This window comes from Equus caballus, chromosome 8 (assembly GCF_041296265.1).
Source record: "Equus caballus isolate H_3958 breed thoroughbred chromosome 8, TB-T2T, whole genome shotgun sequence".
NCBI classification, from domain to species: domain Eukaryota; kingdom Metazoa; phylum Chordata; class Mammalia; order Perissodactyla; family Equidae; genus Equus; species Equus caballus.
Genome location: NC_091691.1, coordinates 7,077,386 through 7,105,148, shown reverse-complemented (window position 1 = coordinate 7,105,148; position 27,763 = coordinate 7,077,386). Strand labels below are relative to the sequence as shown.

At 41.6% G+C, this 27,763-nt stretch overlaps 1 long non-coding RNA gene across 1 annotated transcript in view; it reads right to left on the bottom strand.

Moving 5' to 3' along the window:
- Positions 1–1,624: 1,624 nt before the first annotated feature.
- LOC111774600 (uncharacterized) overlaps positions 1,625–27,763 on the bottom strand; it is a 56,053-nt gene continuing 29,914 nt past the window's right edge. The window contains exon 3 of the long non-coding RNA XR_002809625.2: positions 1,625–2,542. This is a non-coding gene — a long non-coding RNA (uncharacterized lncRNA). The remainder of the gene's footprint in view (positions 2,543–27,763) is intronic.

Below are 27,763 nucleotides of genomic sequence, written 5' to 3'. Positions count from 1 at the left end.
TCATGATTAATTTTGTTGACTTTATAATAGATAGCAGGTGTAAGCATTTTCCCAGGATGTCTTTTTTTTTTCTTTTCCTACAAGCAATTTGTCACTTTTAATGGATATTTTCCTGAAGATCAGCCTTTCTCAATTACTTTCTTCTAGTGGGTTCAGGCTTTAAACTTTGTTCCTTTCAATAAATTTTTAAATGTGTGTGTGTTTATTGTCTATTTAGCCATCACAGTTGTCCTCTGATTTTCATTTACCAGGTAACGAAGTTTTATTACATGGAAATTTAAAGTTATATCTATTAAGAAAAACAAAGTTTAACCAAAAACACAATGTTCCCATTCTCTTACTATTTCATAACCTCTTTTTAAATATAGAAGAATTTTTGGAGGTGAAGGGAGAATTTGGTTTCACTTCAATTCTTTTTCTTCTATTAAATTCCTGTAAAATAAATATTTTATTTTGGGGGCCAGCCCCATAGCTGAGTGGTTAAGTTGGCCCTCTCCACTTTGGTGGCCCAGGGTTTCGCCATTTTGGATGCTGGGTGCTGACATGGCACTGCTCATTAGGCAATGTTGAGGCGGCATCCCACATGCCACAACTAGAGGGACCCACAACTAAAATATACAACTATGTCCTGGGGGAATTTGGGGAGAAAAAGCCAAAAAAAAAAAAAGGGAAGATTGGCAACAGTTGTTAGCTAAGGTGCCAATCTGTTTTTTTTTTTTTTTTAGGAAGATTAGCCCTGAGCTAAAATCTGCTGCCAATCTTCCTCTTTTTGCTGAGGAAGACTGGCCCTGAGCTAACATCTGTGCCCATCTTCCTCTACTTTATATGCGGGACACCTACCACAGCATGACTTGCCAAGCGGTGCCATGTCTCCACCCGGCATCCGAACCAGTGAACACCCTGGGCTGCTGAAGCCAAACTGCGCACTCAACTGCTGCGCCACCGGCCGGCCCCTTAGATGCCAATCTTTAAGAAAAAAAAAATTTTATTTTGAAAAACTGAGACTCAATATGTCATGATGATGGAATTAAGGGTGATTTTTAATTTTCATCTTTATGCGTTATGCTTTTCTGTGATTTTCTTTAAAAATTTAACCACAAATATGCATTATTTTGAAACCATGAAAAGTTATTTTGTAAAAGAAAACCAATTATATATGTAAAAGAATATTAATGGCAATATTGCTCACAAAAACAAAAAATGGCTAACAACTGAAATGTCCGTCAACAAGCAAATGGAGTAGTCGAATTATGGTACCCCGTAAACAACAATGGAGCTATTGAAAGGACTAAGGTCGTCTTACGTGAAGGGACTTGGAAAAATATTGAGGAAAGCAAATTTCAGAAAAATACGTTCTCGAATTTTTGTGGGGGAAAAAAGAGTTCAATTTAAATTACCCAAATACAACTCAAAGGGATTGCGGATAAAAGAGAGAGAGAGATACATAGATACAGAGATAAAGATATATGTGTATGTATGTATATTTCAACTTGGCCCCTAAATGCAAACGGATACACACCTGGAAAAAGGGATCTGTTTCCTGATGTAGGAAAACTAGGTGGACTTACTAAAGAAAGTATAGTATACCTTATGACCACTGTTGACTTAAATAAACAGCCAGTTATTTTACCAGCAGAATGGGTTTATTAGAGAACAGCAAAGAGTTGCAATTGGGGACATGTGGTCTATGGTGAACCACAAGCAAGTCCAGAGAAACAGAGCAGAGGAAGTTCATTTATGAAGCTGGGAAGGGCTGTCTTAAAGGAAAAGTACTGGAAGAGACTAGGAGTTCAAGTATGCTGGCTTTTCATTGGCTGAGTTATGGCCGTCTCTCATTGGCTGAGCTGTTGCTGGGCGAGGTTGACTTTCTTCCTTCCTTCTCCTGGGGCAGTAAGCAGTATCACTTCCTCTCACAGATGCGAGGTGCCACTCTTCATGTTGGAGTCTGTAGTGTAGTTGAGTGGCATGTGCGTGAGAGTTCTCTCTTCTCACCTCCTGACTTTATTTTAAATGAGGTTTCTGTTTATCAATTTTCACACTACATCTATTGAACTGTACAAAATGTGAAATATTTTAAGGACAATTTTGACAATAATAAAACTTTGCATTATGAGCTGACTTTAGAAACCATCACCTCACACTGCATAAGACATTGCTTCACTCTTTATATGTGGACCAGAAATTCTGGGAGGATGATAGCTCATGAGTTAATACATGCTGCAGGACAGACTGTTACTTTTAATGCTTACCCACATATCGTTCTATATTGTTTGGATTCGTTAAATTTACACATAATTTATCATTTCTAAAACTTAGAGGGCTGGCCCAGTGGCACAGCAGTTAAGTTTGCACATTTCACTTCTCTGCGGCCCGGGGTTCGCCGGTTCAGATCCTGGTTGCAGACATGGCACCACTTGGCAAAAGTCATGCTGTGGTAGGCGTCCCACGTATAAAGTAGAGGAAGATGGGTATGGATGTTAGCTCAGGGCCAGTCTTCCTCAGCAAAAAGAGGAGAACTGGCAGTAGTTAGCTCAGGGCTAATCTTCCTCAAAAAAAAAAGAAAGAAAGATTCATAAGTCCTTTTATGATGCATATTATCCTTCAGTATTAATATGTATTCATATAACACCATTTTTAACAGCTGCATATAATTGGACACTTAACTCTTTTCTAATTTTTTATAATGATAAACATTCTGTTACTGAACCTAAAGTGAGTTTGCTCACCCGTTGCGCAGCAAGCCAATCTCTGACACCGGGTGTGGTGGAAGAAAGTAGGGATTTTATTTTTGCACAGCGCTGAGCAAGGAGAAAGGGCAGCTAACGCTCAAATCCCAAACTCCCCGAAAAGCTAAAAGGAAGGGTTTTTATTTGGGGTTTTAGGTAGGGGAGGGGGAGCATATGGCCTTGCTGGTTGGAGCTTTCCCACCAGCCTGTCTTTGGCCTTGAGACACTTGCAGAGAGAAGGGAGCCCGTGACCTTGCTGGTCAGCAGCTTTCCCACCAGCCCATATCTCTTTGCGGGAGGAGATAGTCCAGGTGCTTGTCCTTGACGGGTGTCTGTCTCCATGGAGGATAGTGGATTCTGGAGCCAGGAAGCCAGAGAGTAAGCAGGGAATGAGTGTTTTGGTTTTAACCCCACATATGCTGGGTTTAATGTGGGGAAACTGATATCAGGGTCGATATCAATTCTTGTACATAAGCCCTTGTTCGTTTTTCCATTTGATTCATCTGTTAATTCATCCTAAGGGAGAAAAAGGGATTATGTATCGTTTAACAGTATCTTTGTGAGGATATTGTTCTAATATTTGAGAAGAACCTCACTTCTATAATTCCTCTCCTTGCCACTGGGCTCAGACCTGGGTCTGAAGAACACTGAGGGTTAAACAACATCCAGGCTCCATTTTAGTTGCCATAGCCTGGGCTGAGCCATGAGTGGAGCGTGGACCCTCACCCTGACCTCAGGGAACTCACAGTCTTGAGGCGAAAACAGACACAAATAATTACAAAACAATGCAATTCATCTCACAATGGAAGGGCAGTGTCAGCAGTGGCCTAGAACCTTCTGGAACTTTATGGTGCACACGAATCACCTGGGGATCTTTTAAAATGCAGATCCTGATTCACTCAGTCTGGGATAAACCTGAGATTCTGCATGTCTACCAGTTCCCAAGGGACGCCAAAAGTATAGTCATTTGCAGACCATCCTTTGAGTAGCAAGAGTATAAATAGAAGATAAAAAGAGCTTTCCAGATGCCTGAGTTTTGAAAGATGAATAGGAATTTCCCAGAGAGTTAATGAGGGGAAGGGCATACCCTGGTAGAGGGGACGGCTTAGGCAAAGGTGCAGAGGCATGAAATGATATGGTTTGTCTGAAGTACCACGTTCAAAGGGTGGGGAGAAGATTTGAAAGATCTCTCCTAGGGAGCACTGGTGGCGATGGAACAGAGGAGGAAGAGACCTCAGGGTGAATCCACAGGCTGGATAAGTGACCAGATGTGAGGGGAAGTGGAGGAGGGCATGAGTGCCAGGGGAGAGGAGCCCCCACCAAAAGAGTGAGTAAGGAACCTAGTGCAGGTCTGAGGGAGAAGGTGATGAGTTCAGTTTGAGATTCATAGAGGTGGTAGTGGAGGACTAGGGAGCGGTGGGACATTAGTGGAGCAGTCTAGGGAAAGGCTGGAGCAGGAAACAGCAAGTTGTCAGTGTGTTGGGCGGTCAAAGCCATGGGCTGGGAATGGAGGATTCTCTAAGCCAGAGGGATAGTCTCTCTGTGAACCCCTGAGCCACCACTATAAAGCTGCAAACCCGTGAATGATGTTTCTCGTATTACATCTGAGAACGTGGATCATCAGGGGTCAAAACCAGGATCCCAAGGCCCCCCAAAATGATCAACGACGTCTCACAGAAAAACCTGCATGGAAATGTTTATAGCAATTTTATTTATAATTGCCCAAAACTGGAAGCAATCAAGATGTCTTTCAACTGAGGAATCGATAAACAAATTATGGTACATCCATACAATAGGCTATTATTCAGCAATATAAAGAAGTGAGCTATCAAGCCGTGAAAAGACATAGAAGAATCTTAAATGCATATTATTGAGTGAAAGAAACCAGTGTGAAAAGGCTATATATTGTATGATCCCAACTGGAAAACACAAAACTATAGAAACAGTCAAATTATCAATGGATGACAGGTGTCATATTGTGATTTATAATAAGAAATATATCTTTGGTCTTCCTCACTCTTCCTGGCACAGAGCCTAAAACCCTTGGATGGAATTTCCTAAGTGATGAGATAGATGAAAGTATCTTTTCTTATGTCAATGAGTTGGGTTTTGGAAATTCCTTAGGCAATCAAAGGATAGGGGCTTGTTGCCAGGGGAGCCAACCATGTGATCAGAGGGTTGGAACTTTCAGTCCCACCCCTGCAGCCCTTCACCGCCCCCCCCCCCCCCCCCCACCGTATCCCCTACCTGCAACCTCTGAGGAGGGGAGAAGAGCTGGAGATTGAGTTTAATCACCAATGGCCAATGATTTAATCAGTCATCTATATAATGAAGCCTCCACAAAAACCCAAAAGGATGGAGTTCAGAGAGCTTCTAGATTGGTGAACACATGGAGATTCAGGGGGACTGGCAAGCCCAGAGGGCATGGAAGATCCATGGCTCTTCCCACATACCTTGTCCTGTACATCTTTTCCATCTGGCTGTTCCTGAATTATATCTTATTATAATAAACCAGTAATCTAGTAAGTAAAATGTCCTGAGTTTTGTGAGCTGCTATACGAAACTGAACCCTAGGAGGGGATCATGGGAACCTTCGATCTACAGCTGGTAGATCGGAAGCACCGCTGTCAACCTGGATATGCGACTGGCATCTGAAGTGTTGGGGCTGGGGATGGGCAGTCTTGCAGGACTGAGCCCTCAACCCGTGGGATCTGACCCTATCTCCAGGTTAATTGCTTGGTGAGTGTTGGGAAAAACACACACATTGGCTCAGGGGTTCAGGGAGAGGGATGAACAGAGAAGTACAGGGAAATTTTAGGGCAATAAAATTATTCTGGGGGCTGGCCCCGTGGCCGAGTGGTTAAGTTCATGCACTCTGCCTCAGCCTGGGGTTCACCGGTTTGGATCCTGGGCACGGACCTGGTACCGCTCATCAAGCCATGCTGTGGTGGCATCCCACATGGAAGATCTAGGAGGACCTACAACTAGGATATACAACTATGTACTGGGGGGCTTTGGGAAGTAAAAAAAACAAAAAAGAGGAAGATTGGCAACAGATGTTAGCTCAGGGCCAATCTTCCCAAAAAAATCCAAAACACTGATGAGCTTAAACTACTTAAAAAAAATCATTCTGGGAGTCCGGCCCTGGGACCAAGTGATTAAGTTTGTGCGCTCTGCTTCGGTGGCCCACGGTTTCGCAGGTTCGAATCCTGGGTGCAGACATGGCACTGCTCATCAAGCCATGCTGAGGTGGCGTCCCACATGCCACAACTAGAAGGACCCACAACTAAAAATATACACCTATGTACTGGGGGCCTTTGGGGAGAAAAAGGAAAACTAAAATCTTTTTTAAAAAAATTATTCTGTATGATACTGTAATGATGGATACGATTCTTTATTGCATTTGTCAAAGCTTGTAGACTATATAGCAAAAAGTGTGAACCTTAATTTACACAAATTTTTAAAAATCATTTAGGTAGTTGGTGGATCCTAGGAAGGAATACAGACTGTGACAAGATAATTTAACTGTATGAACGTATGAATATATGAAACCACTTCACTGAAGGAATGAGGGTGCTATCTACGGAAATCTTTGGAATAAGTGGAGTCTGTAAGACTGAAGGGGAAAGGAACTGCACATAAGCACTGTACTCTAACTGATAATGTTGTTTCCTATGAGGGTGCAGGTTAACAATTCTAATTCTGTTATACACATATACTGGAATGGAACAATTTAGTAAATGGATGTCAGATAGCGGAAGCCAGGAACATTCTCACTGTGGGAATAAGAGTTTACAGATAAGCAAGGGGAGGAGGCTAGAGTGATCCATGTGATAATGGATTAGAGTTGGATACATCATTATGAACTCATGCTCTGCTTAATATAGATATAGATGGTTACATATACAAAAATTTATAGATATGTATATATACGTGAGTTAATAAAAGCGCTTTTTTTTTTTTGCTGTGTCAGCTGAGAGGGCCTAAAAGAAACGACACCCCAATAGCCAGGAGAATGCCTAATGGCCAGATCTTGGTTTCTAATACCATTCTCCAATAAAAGGAACCAGAGATCCTTGGAGAAAGGGCTGATTCTAGGACTGGAGCAGAAAATATACAAGATGAGCCTGGAGCATCTTCCAGTGCCAGAGAGTAAGGAAATGCTTTAAAAGAAAATTAATGAGGATATGTCACAGAAGCCAACTGAAGGAGCTCCTAATGGTTGAAGCTGAAACAATTGAAACAAAAGAATAAATTAGTATTGGATTATGACCCAAAGTAAAAAATAAATATCTGTTAGTCCATAACAATATAAATGATTGAATAAATTAATAAAGGGGAGAAAAGAGGCAAATTTCCTATGCAGAATAGAGTGGGCTGATTAATGTTCCCCCAAAACTCATGTCCACTGGCACCTCAGAATGTGACTTTATTTGAAAATAGGGTCTTTACAAATGTAATTAGTTAAGCAAGGAAGGATTCTTCCCTTGACCCTTCAGAGGGAGCAAGACCTGCTGACACCTTGACTCAGACTTCTGGCCTCCAGAACTCTGAGAGAATAAATTTCTGTTGTTTAAAGCCACCGAGTCTGCAGTAATTTGTTACGGAAGCTCTAGGAAACTAATGCACAAAAGAATTCCAAATAATTTATGTAGATACTTCACTCTCAAGGAGGGGGAGCGAACTCTCCACCCATTAGGCATAGGCTGTGCGTATTGACTTCCTTCTGAAGTGTACAATATGGAACAAGGGAACAAAGAGTAACTTGACAGTGGAGAAACCTGACAAACGCTACCTCAGCCAGGTGATCAAGGTCAACAACAACAGTCATAAATCATATGGATAGCATGTATGCTTGATAGGATATAATGAAAATGGAGGTCTCACTGGTGTCCCTCCCAAGAACCCAGTCTTATGAGAAAAACATCAGACAAATCCAATAGTGGGGCGCTCTACAGAATACTTGACCAGTATTTCTGAAAACTGTCAAGGTCATCAACAAGAAACATGAGAAACTGTTACAGCCAAGAGGAGCCTAAGGAAAGATGACAACTAAATGTTGTGTGGTCTGCTGGATGGAATCCTGGAACAGAAAAAGGACATTAGGTGAAAACTAAGAAAATCTAAATAAACTATAGATTTTAGTTAATAAAAATTTATCAATATGGTTCATTAACTGTAAACAAATGTATCATACTAACGGAAGGTGTTAATAATAAAGAAATTGGATGTGGGGTATGTAGAAATTCTCTGTACTATCTTCTCAATTTTTCTATAAATCTAAAAGGTTCTAAAAAATGAAGTGTATTAAAAAGAAAAACATTTTAAACAACACAAAGGTGTAGAAAGTGAAGATCTTTCTCTTCTGTCCTGAAGTCCTAATCCCCACAGGTGGCCATTCATAAATTTGGTGCATATCCAAAAAAGAAAATTATTAACAGCATCTCCCGGTGATGTTCCCCAGTGGGCCGTGGCTGTCATCTCTGGCATCACCTGAAATACCAGGTACATATCAGCCTCTTTTGTCTGGATGCATGAGCAGGATGGCCCTGTCAGCCACTGGTGACCCATGCTCCTGATTCTCAGAGAGTCAGTGCTCAAGAGCCCCCTGCTAAGATGACCACCCCCCCAGACCACAGCTGATTGGGCCAGGAGTGGACATCAAATTCCAGCTGAGCCAATCAGATTCTGTCCTGGGACTTGTTTATTCCCTCAAAAGTCAGCCCTACAGCATTGAACTGGAAGGAAAACAAAAACCCCAGTGGCTGTCTGCTGCCATGTGCTGGGCAGGCAGGAAGAAACATTCAAAAGACCAGGACTCTGTGGACAGGCAGTTCCTGCCCCAGCATGTGGTGGAGGGGAGAGAATGCTGTCCCTGGCAACAAGTGCTCCCCAGCAAGGACAGCAACACGGCATTTTACAGAGCCCGTGGGCCATTTGTACACATGACAAACAATGGTTATAACTCATTTGCTTTAAAAGAAAACCAAAAGATTTCTTCACAGGGGGATTTTTCTAGAAAGTTTGATGTTGGTTGGGTTTTTATAATCAGTAATTTTAAACATGCTGGGGGAAGTTACAGTTAAAGAAACAAATCCTTGCAGCTGGCAGTGGTATTTTAAAAAAACAATAATGATTGCTTGCATCTCCTAGTTCCTAGTTGCATCTACGGGAACCAGGCTGAGCATTTGACATACACTGTCTCATTTAATCCTTCAATTGCCCCGTGAATTAAGCACCGATATTCTCATTTTACATATGAGGAAACTGAGGCTTGGAGAGTTTGTATCTTGCCCATGGTCATATAGTGTTTAACTTGAGAGCTGAGCCTTGAATCCAGGTCCATCTGATTCCAGGGTCCATTCTTTTGACCAGTTGATATCTGTCAAGTTTCGAAACAACTCTTAGGTCATGGTAGAATAGAGAACATATGCAAACATGCCTCAGTTTCCTCATGTGTAAAAAAATTCTTATGAATAATACCTACCTCATGATGATTAAGTGAAATACAGTTTGGAAGTTGCCTTCATAGTGTTTGACACATAATAGGCACTTAAGAAACCATATTCCCAGTGTTAATTAAGGATCAGATACAAGCAGCAGAAATCTCAGTTGGCCCAAACAGGAGCTGTGTGTGTTAGTGGGTATGTGTGGAGGGTGTTCTTTTGTTATCCTACTCGTTCTTATTTTTATGAGGGGATTAAAAGCATTAGGGGCTGGCCCAGTGGCGCAGCGGTTAAGTGCCCATGTTCTGCTTTGGCAGCCTGGGGTTCGCCGGTTCGGATCCCGGGTGCGGACACGGCATGGCTTGGCAAGCCATGCTGTGGCAGGCATCCCACATATAAAGTAGAGGAAGATGGGCATGGTTGTTAGCTCAGGGCCAGTCTTCCTCAGCAAAAAGAGGAAGATTGGCAGCAGATGTTAGCTCAGGGCTGATCTTCCTCAAAAAAAAAAAATTGTCAGCAGGGCCATGCTCCCTCTGAAGACTCTAAGAAAAAAACCTTCCTTACTTCTTCCTAGCATCTGGTAATTCCCAGCAATCCTTGGTGTTCCTTAGCTAGTGGCAGCATAACTCCAATATCTGCCTCCGTCTTCACATGACATATTCTCCTTGAGCATCTCTGTGGGTCCAAATCTCCCTCTCCTTGTAAGGGCATCAGTCATTGGATTTAGGGTTCTCTCTAATCCAGTAGGACTTCATTTTAACTTGATTACATCTGCAAAGCCCTATTTCCAAATAAGGTCACAGTCACAAGTAGTCAAGGTTAGGACTTTAACATATCTTTTCAGGGGACACAGTGGATCCCACCACACATCCCCATTATCCATCATCCACCTGCAATAATTATCTCTATATTGTCAAACTTGTTTAATCCATGCCTCCCACCGCCTACCCTTGGCCAGTTGTTTTATTCCCCAGCTTAATTGAGGTATTTATATCTAGAATTCACCGCAGATAAGCATACGATTCAATGATTTTTTAGTAACTTTATAGAGTTATGCAAGCATCACCACAGTCAGTTTAGAATATCGTCATCATCCTAACAGGTAACCCTGTGACCATTCGTGGTCATCTCCACTCCCAACCTTAGCCCCGGGCAAACATTGACTTGCTTTCTGTCTCTATAAATATGCCTTTTCTGGGCATTTCATATAACCAGAATCATACAATATGTGACCATTTGTGTCTGGCTACTTTCACTCAGCATAACATTTTTTATGTTGTAGCTTGTATCAGGACTTCATTACTTTTTATTGCTGAATAATATTCCATTGTTAGCATATCTTGTTTACACATTCACCAATTGGTGGACATTTAGATTTTTTCCAATTTGGAGCTATTGTGTATAATGCTGCTATGAACACTCATGTGCAAATTTTTGCATAGACATATGTTTTCATTTCTGTTGTGTATGTACCTGGGAGTGAAATTGCTGGGCCACGTGGTAATTCTACATTGAATGATCACTGTTTTCCAAAGGGGTGCATTCTTTACATTCCCATCAGCAGTGTATGAGGGTTCTGATTTCTTCACATCCTCACCAACACTTGTTATTATTTGACTTTTTAATTATAGCCATTCTAGTGAGAGTGAAGCAATATCCCATGGTTTTGATTTGCATTTCCCTGATGACTAATGAATTTGAGCATCTTTTCATGTGCTTATTGACTATTTATATATCTTCTTCTTCTTCTTCTTCTTTTAATAAACAACAGACATTTATTTCTCACAGTTCTGGAGGATGGGAAGTTGAAGATCAAGGCAATGGCGTATTTGGTGTCTGGTGAGAGCCCACTTCCTGGGTCGTAGATGGCTGTCTTCTCACTGTGTCCTCACATGGCAGAAGGAGTAGACGAGCTCTCTGGTGTCTCTTTTATAAGCACGTTAGCTCCGCTCATAGCTAATGAGGGCCCCACCTTCATGACCTAAAAACCTCCCAAAGGCCCCACCTCTAAATACCATCAGATTGGAGATTAGGCTTCACTAGATGAATTTTGGAGAAACACAAAATTTTAGTCTATAGAATTCTGCCCCTGTACCCCCAAAATTCATATCTTTCTTGCATACAAAATGCATTCATTCCATCTTAGTAGCCCTTAAAGTCTTCATTCATTCCAGCAACAATTTAAAAGTCTAAAGACCAAAGTCTCATCTAATTACCATCTAAATCAGAAATGAGAGACTCAAGGTATGATTCATCCTGAAGCAAATTCCTCTCCAGTGCGAATCTGTGAAACCAGACAAGTTTTGTGCTTCCAAGATACGACAGTGGGACAGGCATAGGATAGACATTCCCATTCCTGTGGATAAATAGGGAAGAAGAAAAGGATGTCAGGTCCAAGCAAGTCCAAAACCTAGCAGGGCAACCAACATTAAATCCTAAGGCTCCAGGATAATCCTCTTTGGCTCAATGCTCTGCCTTCCAGGCCCACTGGGGTGACATCACGACCCCATGGCTCAGTGGGACATCCTTGCAGTGGCTCTCTGCTGGGGCTCCATCCCCGCCTGCACCACAGTTCTCTGCTAGGGTCCAGTGACTCTCACAGGTGGCCCTGTTTAGGCCATGGTTCCACTGGGTGCAGCCCAAGCCGGGGGCAGCGCAGCAGGGGTCCTCACCCCTGAAGCACTGGGCAGGAGCATGCTGCCTCACCTGAACCAGAGAGGTGGCCCCACCTTTTGAAAATATTCTGCCCTCCAGGCCCTCGCACTCTGGACCTGTGATAGGAGTAGTATCCCCAATGGCCTCTGAATTGCCTGAGGGTCATCCTTCCATTGTCTTGAAGAGCAGCACCTGGCTTCTGTTGAGATGGCTGATCCAAACTAATCTCTTTATCAAACGGTCACCTGGCCACACGGTTAGTGTTCTCATTTTTTGCAATGTGGATAAGCTGAGAATTTTCTGAATCTTTAACTTCAGCTTCATTTTTGCTTAACAATTCCATCTTTAAGTCTTTTCTCTCTTCTCGGATTTTACCGTAAGCAGTCAGGGGAAGCCAAGCTGCATCTTCAACACTTAGCTTAGAAATAGCTTAAACTAAATATCCAATTTCATCCCTCCCTAGAACTACCTTCCACAAAACACTGTAACACAAACACAGTTCAGCCAAGGTCTTTGCCAATTTATAACAAGGATGACCTTTCTCCAGTTTCCAATAGCACGTTCCTCATTTCCGCCTGAGACTCCAACAGAAGGACCCTTCCTATCCATATTTCTAACAACATTCTATTCATGATTACTTAGGTATTGTCTAAGAACACTGAGGCTTTCTCTGTTGCTCCTCTCTTTTCTTTCTGAGCTCTCACCAGAATTGCCCTTAACAGTCCATTCATAGCAATGTAGGCTTTTTCTAGCATGCACCTTAAAACTCTTCCAGTCTCTACCCATTACCCAGTTCCAAAGCAGCTTCCAGATTTTTCGGTATTTGTTACAGTAGCACCCCACTTCTTGGTAGCAACAAACATTTATTTCTCACAGTCCTGGAGTGTGGAAAGTCCAAGATCAAGGTATCAGTAGATTTGGTGTCTCGTGAGTTCATAGACAGCCATCTTCTCCGTGTTCTCACATGGTGTAAGGGTTGTCTATCTTTGGAGAAATGGCTAATCAAGTTCTTTGCTCATTTTTTAACTGGGTTATTAGTCTTTTCATTATTGAATTATAAAAGTTCTTTATACGTTCTACATACCAATCCCTTATCAGATACATGATTTGCAAATATTTTCTCCCATTCTGTAGGTTGTCATTTCACTTTCTTGACAGTGTCCTTCAAAGCACAAGTTTTTAATTTTAATGAAGTCCAATTTATTTATCTATATTTCTTTTGTCCCTCATGCTTTTGGTGTCATATCTAAGAGCCCATTGCCAAATCTGAGGTCATGAAGATTTAACCCTACATTTTCTTCTAAGAGTTTTATAATTTTAGCTCTTACATTTGGGTCTTTGGTCTATTTTTTCACTAATTTTTACATATGCTGTGAGGTAAGGTTCCAACTTCATTCTTTTGCATATGGCTATCCAGTTGTCCCAGCACTATTTATTGAAGGCCATTATTTTCCCATGGAATGACCTTGGCACCCTAATCAAAAATCAGTTGACCATAAACACATGGGTTTACTTCTGGATTCCCAATTCTAGTTCATTGATTTATGTGTTCTTCCTCACGCCAGTAACACACTGTCTTGATTATTATTGCTTTGTGGTAAGTTTTGAAATTGGGAAGTGTGAGTCCTCTAACTTTGTTCTTTCTTAGGATTGTTTTGGTTATTTTGCATCCTTTGCAATTCTACATGAAATCTAGAATCAGCTTGCCAGTTTCTACAAAAAAGGCAGCTGAGATTCTGATAGAGATTGTGTTGACTCTGTAAGTCAATTTGGAGCCTCTTGACACTTAACAATATTGTCTTCCAATCCATGAACATGACATCTTTTTCCACATATTTAGATCTTCCTTCATTTCTTTCAACAATGATTTGTAGTTTTCAGAGTATGTTTTACGTGTCTTTCGTTACGTGATTCCTAAGTATTTTATTCCTTCTGAAACTATTGTAAATAGAATTGTTCTCTTAATTTCATTTTAAGATTGTTCATTGTAAATGTATAGAAGTACAATCAATAATTTTGCATATTGATCTTGTATCCTGCAACCTTGCTGAAATCGTTTATTAGTACTATTAGCTTTTTTAGTGTATTCCTTTGGATTTTCTATCTACAAATGCTGTCATCTGCAAGCACAGTTTTGCTTTTCCCTTTCCAATTCAGTTCTTTTTCTTGCTTAATTTTTCTGGTTAGAACCTCTAATATAATGTTGAATAGAAGCGACAAGAGTGGACATATTGTCTTGTTGCTGATCTTAGGGGGAAAGCATTGTAGGTTTTTCATAGATATTTTTTATCAGATTGAGGAAGTTCCCTTCTGTTCCTACTTTGTGGAGTCTTTTTATCATGAAAAGGTGTTGGATTTTGTCAAATGCTTTTTCTGCATCTATTGAGATGATCATGTAGTTTTTGTTCTTTATTGTATTGATATTGTGTATTACATTAATTAAATTTTGGATGCTAAACCAATCTTGCATTCCTGGGATGAATTCCACTTGGTCTTGGTGTATAATTCTTATCATATGTTATGGGATTCTCGTCCGTTTTTTAAAATTATGCTGTCTTATTATTGAGTTGTAAGAGTTATTTCTATATTATGGATACAAGTTCTTTATCAAATATATGGTTTGAAAATATTTCTTTCCAGTCTGTAATTTGTATTTTCATCTTCTTATGTGTCTTTTACAGAACAAAAGCTTTTTGTTTGTTGAAGCCTAATTTATCATTTTTTCTTTTGTGGATCATCATTTTAGTGTCATATCTAAGAACTCTGCCTAACTCAAGATTACAAAATTTTTCTCCTGTGTTTTCTTTCAGAGGTTTTATAGTAGCACTTCTTAAATTTATGTCTGATCCATTTTCAGTTCATTTTTCTGTGCAGTGTGAGGAAGGGTATAAATTCATCCTTTTGCATACAGATATCCAGTTGTACCAGAACCATCTATTGAACCTTTTCCTTATCAATTTACCTTGACACTTTGTCAAAAATCAGTTGACCATAAATGTAAGGCTTTATTTCAGGACTCTTGATTCTGTTTCATTGATCTGTATCTAGCCTTTTGCAAGTTGGGTTTGAACTTGGGTATTGTAAGTCACCCAACTGTTCTTCATTTTCCAAATTCTTTCGTCTATTTTAGGCCCTTCCATTTCCATATGAATTTTAGGATTAGTTTGACAATTTCTACAAAAATCTTGCCAAGATTTTTACAGGGATTGTATTGAATCTATAGATCAGTTGGGGGAGAATTGCCATCTTAACAATAATAAGTCCATGAACTGAATCTCTCTCCAAATAATTAAATATTCTTAAATTTCTCTCAGCAATGTTTTATAATTTTCAGTGTACAAGTCTTGCACTCCTTTCGATAAATTTATTCCCAAGTATTTTGCGTTCTTTTAAATTTTTTCTGCTTTTTCTCCCCAAATCCCCCCAGGACATAGTTGTATATTTTAGCCATGGGTCCCTCCAGTTGTGGCATGTGGGATGCTGCCTCAACATGGCCTAATGAGTGGTGCCATGTCCACACCCAGGATCCGAACCGGTGAAACCCTGGGCCACCAAAGCAGAGCACGTGAACCCAACCACTCGGCCATGGGGCCAGCCCCTATTTTGTTCTTTTTGTTGCTACTGTGAATAGAATTATTTTCCTAATTCCATTTTTTAAATTATTTGTTGCTAGTGTAGAAAAATGCAATTGATTTTTTTCTTAATATTGACCTTGTATCCTGTGATTTCATTGCTTATTTATTAGTTCTAGCAGTCTGTGTGTGTGATGAGAGGGAGATTTCTTAGGATTTTCTGTATGCATGACCATGTTGTCTGTGAATAAAGACAGTTTTACTTCTTTATTCCCAAATAGGTGCCTTTTTTAAAAAATTGGGATTTTTTTTTTTAAAGATTGGCACCTGAGCTAACATCTGTTGCCAATCTTTTTTTCTTCTTCTTCTTCTTCTTCTCCCCAAAGCCTCCCAGTACATAGCTGTATATTCTAGTTGTAGGTCCTTCTGGTTGTGCCTAAATAGGTGCCTTTAATTTCTTTCATTTTTTGCCTTCTTGCCTCTCTCGAACCTCCAGTACAATGTGAATACAAGTGGCAAAAATGGACAACTTTGCTTTGTTTCTGATCTTAGCAGAAAGGCATTTCATTCTTTTACCATTAAGCATGATGTTAGCTATAGGTTTTCATCAAATTGAGGAAGTAACCTTCTATTCCAAGTTTACTGAGAATTTCTATCATGACTGGGTGTTGGATTTTGTCAGAAGCTTTTTCTGTGTCTACTGAGATGATCATGTGGGTTTTGCCCTTTATTTCACTGGTTTTTATTTATTTATTTATTTTTAAGCCAATGGGCTTCTCTCATTTATGTTAGCATCTTGGCGCCTGTAGGTATTTGCATCACGCATCAACCTGTCAAGGATCAGCCTTGTGCTCACTTAAGGAAAGAAGGTGACCACTCTTCACTAGCCCTAGGATGCGAATTTCACTTCATTATGTTGTCTCCCAGCGCCTCCTGGTGAGTTCGTTGTGGGTGCAGAAGGCTGCTGCTTTTGCTGGTAAACTGTTCCTCTGGGGCCTGTGACCTGGCCCTCAGCATTGAGCAGGTTCTGGATGAAGCACTCTGGTCCTGCCTGTCAAGGCGGGAGGTCTGCAACCTTCTCAGATTTCAGAGCCCTTCTCCACTGAGTAAGAAGAGCCTGCTGTCCTTCTGTAGGTCCTTCTGGTTGTGCCCAAATAGGTGCCTTTAATTTCTTTCATTTTTTTGCCTTCTTGCCTCTCTCGAACCTCCAGTACAACGTGAATACAAGTGGCAAAAATGGACAACTTTGCTTTGTTTCTGATCTTAGCAGAAAGGCATTTCAGTCTGCCAGCCCTTGCTGCCCTTTCCTCCCTCCCGTGGCTTGCTGGAGATAGGAAGGCAGAAGGCAAGGCCAGCCTGTGGGCTCAACAGTTTCCTAAAACATAGGAAAGGGTCATTGGTTATTGGCTGGGGTGGGACAGCTGGTCCTTTTATCTGACCCGGGCCTACTCTGGCATAGTCATTCTCAGTTACCTCAGACTGGTCTGAGGAGATGCTGGGCCCAGGGACAGAAGAGTCACGCTCTTCTTTCTCTCTCAGGCTACCCCATGCCCAACCTTGACCACCTGGAATACCTTCCACTTGCCTCAGGTGACTCAAAGCCAGCTCCCTCACTGGAGCTGAACAAACCTAGGGGCCTGCCCTACATATGGGTGAGGCGGGGAGTTCCACCTGAGATGATGGTTCCTGCCCCTTCACCCTCAAACCTGCTATTTCAGAATACCCCCTCACCTCTGAGCCTCATACAATCCCCTCAAGTGGGCATAATTCTCCCCACTTCACAGATAAGAAAACTGCGGCAAAGACTGACCCAAAGTCACACAGCTCTTAAGTGACAGAGACGGGATTTGAACCCAGGATCCCAAGCCCTGTGCCCTTTCCATCAGTACAATGTGTTCCAAATGAAAGTCATTTGCATTACTGCCTTTATGATTTTTGCCATGTCTATGTCTCTTATTGTTTACTTAATATTTTTCTTTAAATCAACTCACTTTTTTTTTTTTTAAGTTTTTTTTTTTTTAAAGACTTTATTTTTTCCTTTTTCTCCCCAAAGCCCCCCCGGTACATAGTTGTGTATTCTTCGTTGTGGGTTCCTCCAGTTGTGGCATGTGGGACGCTGCCTCAGCGTGGTCTGATGAGCAGTGCCATGTCCGCACCCAGGATTCGAACCAACAAAACACTGGGCCGCCTACAGCGGAGCACGCGAACTTAACCACTCGGCCACGGGGCCAGCCCCAATCAACTCGCTTTTTTAACAAAACATTTTATTCTGAAATAATTATAGATTCACTGGAAGGTACCAAAAAAATGTACAGGGAGGACCCATGCACTCTTCCCCCAGCCTTCCCTGATGGCAACATCTTGCATAACTGTAGCACAGTATCAAAACCAGGACATTGATGTGGGTGCAATTCACAGAGCTCATTTCGATTTTTACAGGGATATATATGCACTGGTGTGTGTGTGTGTGTGTGTGTGTGTGTGTGTGCTAGTTTGTGTAGCTCTATGCAATTTTATTGCATGTGGAGCTGAACCATCACAGAACTCCCTCCTGATTTCCTTTGTAGCCACACCCACTGTATTCCCCATCCTTAACCCCTGGCAACCACTAATCTAGTCTCCATCTCTATAATTGTTATTTCATGAATGTCATATAAATAGAATCATGCAGTACATGCAGTACAAAAAGCCTTTTGAGGCTTTTTGCACTCAGCATATTTTCCTTGAGATTCACCCAAATGATTACATGTATCAATAGTTTCTTTTCTTGCTGACTAGTATTACATGGTATGGATCAGCACAGTTCGTGTAACCATTCACCCACTAAAGGACATCTGGGTAGTTTCCAGTTTGGAGCTATTATGAATAAAGCTACTATGAATATTTGTGTACATGTTTCTGCAAGAAAATAAGTTTTAACTGTTGGGTCATATGGTAAGTCCATTTTTAGTTTTAAAATAAACTGTTTTCCGGAGACGCTGTACCATTTTATATTCCCACCAGCAATATGAGCAATCCAGTTTCTCCACATCCTCACCAGCATTTAGTGCTATAACTACTGTTTTAGTCAATACGTGTGCGGTGATATCTCATTGTGGCTTTTATTTGCATTTCTTTAATGGCTAATGATGTTGAACATCTGTTCATGTGTTTATTTGCCATCCGTGTGTATCTTCTTCAGGGAAATGTCTGTGCATGTCTTTTGCCCATTTTCTAATTGGATTATTTGGTTTTCTTTTCTTTCCTTTCCTTTTCTTTCTTTTCTTTTTTTTTTTTTGAGGAAGATTAGCCCTGAGCTAACATCTGCTGCCAATCTTCCTCTTTTTGCTGAGGAAGACTGGCCGTGAACTAACATCCATGCCCATCTTCCCCTACTTTATATTTGGGATGCCTGCCACAGCATAGCTTGCCAAGCGGTGCCATGTCCGCAGCCAGGATCCGAATTGGCGAACCCCAGGCCGCTGAAGCAGAACATGCGAACTTAACCGCTGCACCACTGGGCTGGCCCCTGTTTGGTTTTCTTAATGTTCAGTTTTGAGAGTTCTTTATGTATTCTAGATACTATTCCTTTGTCAAATGCGTGGTTTGTAAATATTTTCTCCCAACCTGTAATTTGTCTTTTCATCCTCTTATCCGTCTTCCACAGAGCAAAAGTTTTTATTTTGCTAAAGTCCAATTTCTCAATTTTTCCTTTTATGGACCATGCTTTTTAAAATAAAAATTATATATATTTAAGTGTCCAACATGATGATTTGATGTACATATATGTAGTGAAATGAATACAACAGTGAAGCTAATTAATGTATCATCTCATATGGTTACCGTTTTGTGTGTGTGTGATAAGAGCACCTGACATCTACTCTCTTAGCAAATTTTTAGTATACAGTAAAGTATTATTAAGTATAGTCATCCTGCTGTACATTAGATCTCTAGACTTCTTCATCCTACATAACTGCAACTTTGTACTCTGACCTACAACTCCCCATTTCCCCCACCACCACCCTGGTAACCTCTGCTTCTATTACCCGTGGTAACTTCTGCCTCTCTACTTCTATGAGTTTGACGTTTTTAGCTTCCACATATAGGTGAAATGTGGTAAGTCTTTCTGTGTCTGGTTTATTTCACTTAGCATAATGGATGGACCACGCTTTTAGTATTACGTCTAAGAACTCTTTGCCTAGCCCTAGGTTCCAAAGATTTTCCCCCGTTTTCTTTTTCTCAGAGGTTTTATAGTTTTATATTTTACACTTCAGTCCATGATCCATTTTGGGTTAATTTTTATAAGCTGTGTGAGGTTTTCCTTTTTTTCTTTTTTTGCCATTTCTGCACCATTTATTCAAAAGATTATCCCTCTTCCATTGGATTGCTCTTGCTCCTTTCTCAAAAATTAATTGGGCATATTTGTGGGATCTATTTCTGGGTTCTCTATTCTGTTCCATTGATCTGTGTGTCTATCCCTCTATCAGTTCCTATAGTTATACCTTAACATTGGGAAAAGCGATTCCTCCTACTTTATTCTTTTTTAAAATTGTTTGGCTATTCTATTTTTTGGGAAAAAAAATTTCCCATATAAATTTTACAATAAGCTTGTCTCTGTCTACAAAAAAACTTGCTGAGGTTCTGATAGGAATTTTGGTAAACCTGTAGATGAATTTAGGGAGAACTGACATCTTTACTATGTTGAATCTTCCAATCCATGAATGTGGTATGTTTATCCAGGTATTTAGGGCTTCTTTGATTTCTTTCCTCAGAGTGTTGTAACTTTCATCAGATTCTGCTCATGCTTTGTTAGACTTATACCTAAGCATATCGCTTTTAAATGTAATAGTGGATTACATTAATTGACTTTCAAATAATAAACCAGTTTTGCATAACTTGAATAAATTCCACTTGGTCATGGTATATTATTATTTTTATACATTGTTGGATTTGATTTGATAAAATTTTTTGAGAATTTTTGTGTCTGAGTTTACAAGAGAGATTCGTCTGGAGTTTTCTTTGTTCTGAGCTGTCTTTGTCTGTGTTTGATATCAGGATAATACTAGCCTCACAAAACGAGTTAGGAAGTGATCCTTCTTCTATATGCTGGAAGAGATTGTGTAAAATTGGTGTTAATTTTTCTTTGAAAGTTTGGTCAAGTTCTCCAGTGAGATCATCAGGGCCTGGAGATTTTTTTTAGAGTTTTTAAATTACAAATTCAATTTCTTTAATAGTTACAAGATTATTAAGATTATCTATTTAATGTTGACTGAGTATTGGTAGTTTGTGGTTTTCAGAAAACTGATCCATTTTTTCTAAGTACAATAGTATAAAGTTGTTTGCAGTATTCCCTTATTATCCTTTTAATAGCTGCACAGTCTGTTGTAATATCCCCTATTTCATCTTGATATTTATTATTTCTCTCTCTTTTGTCAGTCTTTATAGAGGTTTGTAAATTCTATTGATTTTTCCCAAAGAAAGCTTTTTGTTTCATTAATTTTCTCTATTGTTTTTCTGTTATCTTTAGTATTTCCTTTTTCATTTGCTTTGGGTTTATTTTTCTCTTCTTTTTCTAGTTTCTTGAGGTGTGAACTTAGATTATTGATTTGAAATCTTTAATTTTTTCTAATGCAAACATTTAGTGCTATAAATTTTCCTCTCAGCACTACTTTAGCTGCATCCCACAATTTTGGTATGCTGTACTTTCATTTTCATTTAGTTATATATATATATATATATATATATATATATGTTTTAAATTTCCTTTGCTATTTCTTCTTTAACCCATGGATTATTTAAAAGTGTGTTGTTTAATTTCCAAGAGATTGGAGATTTTCCTGTTGCCTTTCTGTTATTGGTTTGTAGTTTGATTCTATTATGGTCAGAGCACATATGCTATAAGATCTCAATTTTTAAAAAATTTGCTAAGGTTTGTTTTATGACCCAAGATATGATTTATCTTCCTGAATGTTCCTAGGCACTTGAAAAATATATATATTCTGTTGTTGTTAGGAGGAGTGTTCTATATATGTCCATTAGATTCTGCTGGCTGATGGTGTTGTTCAATTCTTCTATATCTCTTCTGATTTTCTGCCTAGTAGTTCTATCAATTGCTGAGAATTATATGTTAAAATTCCCAACTATATCTGTGGATTTGTCTGTTTCTCCTTTCACTTCCATCAGTTTTACTTACATATTTTGAAGCTCTGTTGTTTGGTGCACACACATTTAGGATTGCTATATCTTCTTGGTGGATTCATCCTTTTATCATTATGTGTTGTCCTTCTTTGTCACTAGCAATTTTCTGTTCTCTGAAGTCTACTTTGTCTACTATTAATACAGCGATTCTTACTTTATTTTTTTTGAGGAAGATTAGCCCTGAGCTAACTACTGCCAATCCTCCTCTTTTTGCTGAGGAAGACTGGCCCTGAGCTAACATCCATGCCCATCTTCCTCTACTTTAACGTGGGACACCTACCACAGTATAGCTTGACAAATGGTGCCATGTCCACACCTGGGATCCAAACTGGCGAACCCTGGGCCGCAGAGAAGTGGAACGTGTGAACTTAACTGCTGTGCCACCGGGCCAGCCCCAGTTGAAGCATTTTTATGACGGCTGCTTTAAAATCCTTGTCAGTTAATTCTAATATGTACCTTAGCTTAATGTTAGCATCAGTTAATTTTCTTTTCTCATTCAAGTTGTAATTTTCCAGGTATAATAGGTGATTTTTTTATTACATCCTGGAGATTTTGTTTATTATGTTAGGAGACTCTTAATCCTATGGAAATCTTATATTTTAGCAATCACCCTGTTTAGGTGTAGGCTCTAGCCTACTTCTGTGGGCTTTAGTTCCAATGACAGCTTAATTTTCTGAGCCCTTGCAGTGCTATTATGATCTGCTTCATTCTTCTGGTGATGCTAAGGATCCTGCTCAATCCCTGTTGGTGCCATTTGTGAGGGAAGAGGTGCTATTCTGGGTCACCTTCTGTCACTGAGGAGCTTCTGGCAGAGGTGGGGCCTGGTAGAAGCCTCTGGGCCTAGGTCTCCCTGTGCCACTGGGTAGAGAGCGTGGAAACAGGATTTTGCTTCTGCAGCCAGTATGGACGAATGAGACCACCCACCAGTGCCCTGGTTGTGGAATGGAAGCTATGATGGCCCAGGGCTTTGCTGCTGCCACTGTTACTGGCAAATCAGGCTGTCCGTAGGGGACCCAGCTGTGGAGTGGGGTCAATTCAATTTTTCAAAACTCACATACATGTATTCCCAATTTTAATTCAACCTAAGAAACAAAGGCCATGATGAAATCGTAAGTTTGGAAGGCCAGTTTTAAATTTTCCTCTAAGACGCAGGTTAAGATTGATAGAAAAATGCGTTTATCCTTGTACCACCTGAAATCACTTCATGGTCACCTAAGACCACTCTGGGGATGCAGCCCTCCAGCACACCGGATCAAAGCTTTATATGCCCCACCTGACAGCATGATGGCTAGAAATAATCTCCCAAACGACCTAAGACCATCTTGTGCTGAGAACACTCTAGAATGGGACTTAGATGTTGTCACTTAACCATATTACAGGCCAAAACCATGATCAGGTTGAAATGCTGCAAACAGCCTTGGTACACATCAGTGCTGTGTGTAGAAGCTGCACGTCTCACCTTGAGCAGCAGGCCAAGTGCTCACGTGCTTGCACATGTGGCCACTTGCATGCTGACCTATTTATATGATTGCCTGCTTACATGTTTACTTATTTACAAGCTTCCTGCCCACACAATTATGTGTCTACTCCCTGACCTACTCAATTACACGCTTACACTCTTACCTGCTTATCTGTCTACCTCCTTACATGCTATATGCTTACCTCCTTGCACATGTACCTCTTACATGCTTACACTCTCACATGCTAACACAGTTATACACTTACTGCTCATCTGCTTACCCTCCTCCACGCTTACTCTTTTAGGCAAAAGCTTAGTCACTTACACAATTACACACTTACCACTTACACAAGCTGACACAATTACAGTTATATGATTACAAGCTTACACAATTACATGTTTATGACCCACTGATACAGCTACAGCTCCAGATCTGGTGCGGTCCCAGCTGCAAAGGCACCCAGTTTAACAAGGAAAGGGGGTTGGGTTTCAGGGAAGGCAGGCTCTTAGTCATGCTCCCGGCAGTCAGGCCCACTCTCGTCCCTGGCGCCTGCCTCATACCAGCCTGTTCTTGCAAGAGCCCCTGTCCACACCTCCGACAGTTGCCAACATATTTCCTGTGGTCTGAACATTTTTGTGGGATTTTTTTCCTTCATCTCCATGTGTGTCAAGTTGGAAGGAAAACAACCAGCTTTTGGGGCACTTACGCATTCATTGCCTTATGTGTGGTGCTTTGTGTATATTCTCCTCCCCAGGCTTTTGGTGGCTCGCCCGCTTGACTTCATGCAGCTCACTCTGGTGTGAGTCAGAGCTGCTTTTCAAATCGGTGGACACTGGCTTCATGGATGGCGTGTGCAGAGATCTCCTCCAGGGAAGGCTATCTTGAGTGTGGCTGCTGGAGGGAAAAGAGCACTGGACTGGGGGTCCATAGGCCTGAATTCAGTGTCTGGATGGGCCTCTTCTGAGCTGCGTGACCTTCAAGGAGTCATTCATCCCCTCTGAGTCTCTGGGAGTGTAGAGAGGCAGAGGCTGAGGGGTTCTGATTTTCTCTTCTGTCTCTGGGTCCTGGTACTCAATAGACCATTGAATGCTTTCCAACTGGAATAAGACTTGTCAAGAGCACTACACAAGTGGCATAAAAGCTACAGAGCACCATTCTCAAAGTGCAGCCCCCCCCCCCCCCACCGACCTGCATCAGAATCACTATAATGCTGGTTAAATACAGATTCCTGGGCCCCAGCACCTCTGGGGACAGAACCCAGGAGTCAGCAATTTAACAACTTGCATGGAGAGAATCACTTGAGTAGGGCACAGGAAGCAATTTCCACTGCCCCTTTTTTATCACATGATGGATTCTTGTTCGTTCTTCCAAGTGAGCTCCAATGTTACCTCCACCATGAAGCCTTCCTAGACTCACCCCAGATAGAATTAATTGCCTCATCCTCTCTGAGCTCACAAGTACACCGTCTTATTCACATTTGTGTCCCCAGCATCTAGCCCAGGAGCACGTAGCAGATGCTCATATTTAAAAATAAAATCCAACCTCCCTCCCCTGGCCTATGAGGCCCTCAATGATCTGATCCTCCCCATTTCTGTGCCTTCGGCACCCTCCTCAGCTCACCTCTCCCTCCTCTGCCCCTCATCCTTAATGCTCCTACCACACTTGAGAAGGCCTTCAGTCTGTCCTTAAACAAGCCAAGTTTCATCCAGCCTCTCAGCCTTTGCTCTCCCTGGTTCCTCTGAGCAAAGCTCTCTTCCTTCAGATCGTCACGACTGGCTCCTCCCCGCTGGACATTCTGGTTCCAGATCGAATATCACCTTCTCAGAGACACCTTCTCTGCCCTCCCAACCTGAAGAAGCCCCACAGTAACACTTATCTCACCACCTCAATTTAGTTTTGTCATACATTTTTCGTTCTCTGATCATTTCTTTTCTTAAAGATTGGCTCCTGAGCTAACATCTGTTGCCAATCATCATCTTTTTTCTTCTTCTTCTTCTTCTCCCCAAAGCCCCCCAGAACGTAGTTGTATATTCTAGCTGTGAGTGCCTCTGGTTGTGGCATGTGGGATGCCACCTCAGCACGGCCCGATGAGCAGTGCCATGTCCGCGCCCAGGATCCAAACCATCGAGACCCTGGGCCGCTGAAGCAGAGCGCGCGAATTTAACCACTCGGCCACAGGGCCAGCCTCTCTTTTCTTTTTTTTCTAATGTGTTTGTCTGTCTCTCCCCAGGGATCATAAGCTCATGAGATGAGAGATCTTTATCAGTTTAGCTCAGAAATTCTTCCCCAGGGTTGATTTTTACCCCAAGAGGACATTTGACAATGTCTGGAGACATTCTAGGCTGTCACAAACGGGCAGGTGCTACTGGCAGCTAGTGAGTAGATGCCAGGAATGCTGCTAAACATCCTACGATGCACAGGACAAAACAAAGAATTATCTAGCACCAAGTGACAAAAGTGCGACCGTGGAGAAAGCCCCGTCTAGCTCATCCAATGCCCCGGTGCCTAGACCCACGCCTGGCAAATCTTATGCAGCTCAAACATTTTTGCAGCATGAACAAATGAAATGTTCGAATTAAATGTTGGATTCAATTTTAAAATCCAAAAGGTCCTTGGAGAGCAATTAAACTCCAAGTTTGCACATTCTGCTTCTGGAAGCCTCAGGCTATGGGGCAGAGTTTCAGGAATTCTGTACGCCGTGCAGAATTTTCAGCTAAACGCTGAAGATGTAAATTTTGTGACTATGGTCTGTTTTATGTATTTGGGTTCCAATTGTCTGACAAGTTCTACTGCTTAAAAAATTGGGGGAAACCATTGCTCCAGACCAGCCCCTTCATTTCACCAAGCTAGAAGCCAGGACCCAGAGAAGCTGGGGACCCTTCAATAATTCAGGCCTGGGTCTCCGGAGTGCCCAGCTGGGCTTGGTCACAGACTGGCCACAGCTGTGTGATTCGCCAAAGATACATTTAGGCGCAAGACCATGTGATGTAATATTGGGTGGGTTTTCATCCTGGCTCTGCCTCCAACCAGCTGTGTGACCTTGGAAAAGCCACTTAACCTCTCTGAGCTTTAGTTTCCCCTGAGGATCTGTAAAATGGAGATAATACCAGTGCCTACCTTACAGGGTTGTGATGCAGATTAAAAGAGTTAATATGTGAAAAATGTTTGCAACAGTGTCTGGCACATAGTAACTGCTGTATGTAGAGGGAGTGACCAACTCATCGCCCGGGGTTTTCCTGGGTTTAGCGCTGAAAGTCCTGTGTCCCCAAAAACCCCTCAGTCTGAGCAAAGTGGAACAGTGGGTTATCCTAGCTGTACGTGTATGTCTGATTTTTGAAAACCCGTCTATATTAATGTTCAATTTGACTTGATTACCAAGTACTTACCAAGTTCACATACTGAGCGTGAGGAAAGGGTTACTGAGGAATTAGTTACACAGATGGGCTAGCACGGAACATCTTTAGCCTACTCTCTTTCTTTTTTTTTTTCTAGAGCATTCCCCACGCCAGATATGGTCATGCATTAGTGACTTTTCTGCATTGATTTGTGGGAGTGGTATTTCTTGCGTAGTAATTTTTTTTTACATTTTAATGTTACTCCTGTCTCTTTCCAGGTTTATTGAGCTATAACTGACACACAGCAGTGGATAAGTTTAAAGTGTCCCGCCTCATGATTTGACCTAACCTGCTTTCTAGCAATGAAGTAAATGATGCTGTTGGTCATGTTCTATCGACTCACGCAAGGAGGCCCACAGCACCGCTACTTGGAAAACACTTTTACAGCCGCTGGTTGGTTCCTGGATCTCCTCAAACAAGAGAACTCTGTTTCTGTTTTCAAAAAGTCTACATTTCCAACCATTCCCCACGTCAGACTGAATTTTCCCTGGTAAACAGAATCTTAGAACCGGAAAAAAGTTTAGGAAATATGCAGTCCAACGACGCCATCTCCCAGACAGGAAAACCGAGTCCAGAGAATCCTGCTCGCTTTTCTGAGGTCACAGAGTAGAAAAGGATGACGCTGGGGCTCAGGCCCAGGGTTCCGGCTCCTGGGCCAGGGGACTCTCAGGGCTACTCAGATCGGGTTCCACACACAGTGGCAGGTTCCACAGAGAAGCGCGTGTCGAGGGAAGCTGTGTCACTGGGCAACCCCACCCCTCCCCGTTCTGTCACTGAAGCTCCACTTTTACTGTTTGTACATTGAGCTCCAGCTTAAGCAGCGTCTGCAAAAGGGTTCATGTGCTGAAAAAATATCTTTTGAAAGCCACTCAATTATAGGATTGACATATTTTCTTCCCCGGAAAATTTGCTCCCATGGAGAAAACTTAACTGTTTCTTCGAACCACCTTTTTCCCTTTTCTGCTGGGAAAAACAGAGGCAGGGGCCCTTTAAAAGCCAGCCGTTAAAAGGAAAGGCTCGTTCACTCGCAGGAATGAGCTGGGTGAGTCAGGGCGTTGCTAACAGCTGGCCCAGATGTATAATCTCATGTCCATCACTCAGAAAAATGTCACTTAGGAAAATGCCGCTGTTTGGCATCACTTGATAGAAGCTTAAAGAATGAGGGCCCAGCAGGGCCCCAAGATGGACAGTCCCCAGGAAGCAGGATGGAGGGCGACAGATTGCAGGGAGACCCTCTAGAACCCAGGCCCAAGGTGTTGGACAGGGTAGGGGGAGCCGCTGGTGAGTTATGCCTCCCCCTACCCCACCCCCCCAATATGATTTTAAGCTGAA